The sequence below is a fragment of the Montipora foliosa genome, chromosome 9 (genome assembly GCF_036669935.1).
Source record: "Montipora foliosa isolate CH-2021 chromosome 9, ASM3666993v2, whole genome shotgun sequence".
NCBI lineage: Eukaryota > Metazoa > Cnidaria > Anthozoa > Scleractinia > Acroporidae > Montipora > Montipora foliosa.
Window position 1 is genome coordinate 47,640,817 of NC_090877.1, and position 2,373 is coordinate 47,643,189.

The window sequence follows — 2,373 nt, forward strand, 5'->3', positions numbered from 1 at the left end:
ATATGTGGGTTGAGTTTCTCGGTTCTCTACTCTGCACCGAGAGGTTTTCTCCGGGTACTCCGGTTTCCCCTCTCCTCATGAAAACCAACATTTGACTTGATTTGGGTTCATTGTTAATTTCAGTTTACAGTGTCCCCATTTAGTGCTCCAGCGCTAGAACGACTACAACCTCGTTCCCAGGGTCTCTCTTCTCTGCCTCCACAATGGAGGCAGAGAAGAGAGACCCTAAACGAGGTTCTTAAATAAAGTTCCTTTCCGTTCCTTTCCTTTAATCATGCTACAGAGAAAGCCAGAGGCCAGACTTTTTCTACCGTCTCCGTGAGATCAGGAGTCCTGCAGATTAGATAAAATGGCAAAATCTATCTGCCAATGCACTGCTTCAACCACAATAGTTACAGGACCTTTTGGTCACGTGGTCGACGTGACCAAAAGAAACGGTGGGCTCTGGGGATGAGATTCCCTTCGGGATTGTGCCGTGCAATTCATTACTCAGGGCCCGGTTGTTCAAAGGCCGATTAACGCTAATATTTATTTCTCTGCTCCCAAGTGCTGTTCAACGCTGATATTCGGCAAAACTGTAAATTGGAAGAAGCCAATCTTGAAAAACAAAAATAAGCAAAAGAAGCTTTCACCAAAAAGTTAAAACTTAAAACAAAAGTTTACGCTAATCCTGGATTAAGTTAATCGGCTTTCGAACAACCGGGCCCAGGCCTCAGATTGTTCAAAAGGTGGGTAACGCTATCCATATTAAACTAATAAACACTAGCTGAAAACCAATTGAGTTATCCAGTGGATAGCGCTATCCACCCTTCGAACAACTGGGGCTAATATAGCAGGCCCCAATTGTTTCAAAGGTGGATAACTTTATCCAGTGGATAAGTCACTATCCAGATTATAAACGTTAGCCAAGGCGGGTTCCATACACGTCTTGACTTAGATGTGCTTATAGTTTGCTTATTCACATTACAAGGACAAATACCAAAATCTTAGCAGAGATCGAATTCGAAACTGACGGATAGTGACTAACTATCCACCATCCACCGGATAAAATTATCCGGCTTTTGAATAACTAAGACCTGCAGGCTCCAGTCATCCGGCCTTTCAATGCGTAACTGGGATCTGGTACATGTAGCTTCATTTTAGTAAATTGTTTCTTTTGGATGTTTCTATCGTTGCGAGGCTAAAACGACTTATGTATTTAATTTAATTGGTGGTCATTTATGAAAAAGTAACATGTGCTAGGTATAAAAATTTCCCTTTTATCTTCGGCTGAACTGTATTCGTTATCATTTATACTTTGACAAGCTAAAGCCAGTTTGTTGTCAATGGAAGCATAAAGGGATAAAATGAGATAATATTTAAAATCTTGTTTCTTCATCATAAATTCTGGAGAGATCAAACCAACGGGTATATGATACATCAGTGAGTCTCTCCCAGAGGCGTTGGGGAATAATTAAGAGAACTTGGCTAATTTGAACCGGGGAACAGAGGAACAGTGACAAAATACCTTAGGGAACAAGAGAACATAAACAATTTTAGGGATCAAAAAGCTGGGAACAACTTTGAAAGTAATTTCGGGAACAAGGGAAGACAAGCAAATTTTAAAGGGAACAAGGACTTTCCCCTTCGATTCCCTCCCCTCGGGAGCGACTAATCAGTCCATAAAAAAAGATTTCCAATTCCAGTCTTGCACTTCAGTTAACACTGACTTCGGTTGGTCGTTTATTTGTTCACTTGTTGTGGTTATTTACTTGTTTACTTGATTAGGAGAGGAAATCCAGAAACCGGCCGGGTTTATCTGTCAACTTGAGAAATTGCACTGCTGACAGTTTCATTTTCACGTGAAGGTCTTTTGTCTAGTTTGGCCATTCGCGTGCTAGGAAGTGTGTATTGCCTTTGTTTCTTATGACCCGTAAAATGCAAGAAGAATAGTCAGCCGATGTCATATTTTTGAACATGCCGGGGCAACTATCTAAGCGTGTCAAACTAAAATGTACATTTCCTTTTGCGCCAAACATTTTGGGCTTCAATTGATAGAGAAAAGAAGTCTACTTCAAGAATTCCATTTCTACGAGAAAGGGTACGTAAAGTATAGCACATAAGCCGATAAAAAATTCGTTTTAGAGCAGTGAACATTCGTTTTGGTCGGCAATCAATAGCTCCACCGAGTTGAGTCTAAAAAACTCGTTCCATTGTAGTCTTAGGAATGCGGCAGCAAAGTTAATTCAATCCTGAGCGGGCTCGGTATCCAGTTCTGTTTTGTTTATTTACTGGTAGATCTTCTATTAATCTTTTAGTATGGGATATACTGTGAGCTATTTTTGTAATCGATTTGACGATCTCGCCGATAACGCTTCTTCTTTAAGCTTCTTT

General features: G+C 40.5%; 1 protein-coding gene across 1 annotated transcript in view; it reads left to right on the forward strand.

The window, feature by feature from the left end:
* Positions 1 to 1,934: 1,934 nt before the first annotated feature.
* The window catches only part of LOC137971160 (monocarboxylate transporter 10-like), a 12,454-nt gene continuing 12,015 nt past the window's right edge, over positions 1,935 to 2,373 (forward strand). The window contains exon 1 of the mRNA XM_068817904.1: positions 1,935 to 2,080. The gene's annotated coding sequence lies outside the window, so the exon portion shown is untranslated. The remainder of the gene's footprint in view (positions 2,081 to 2,373) is intronic.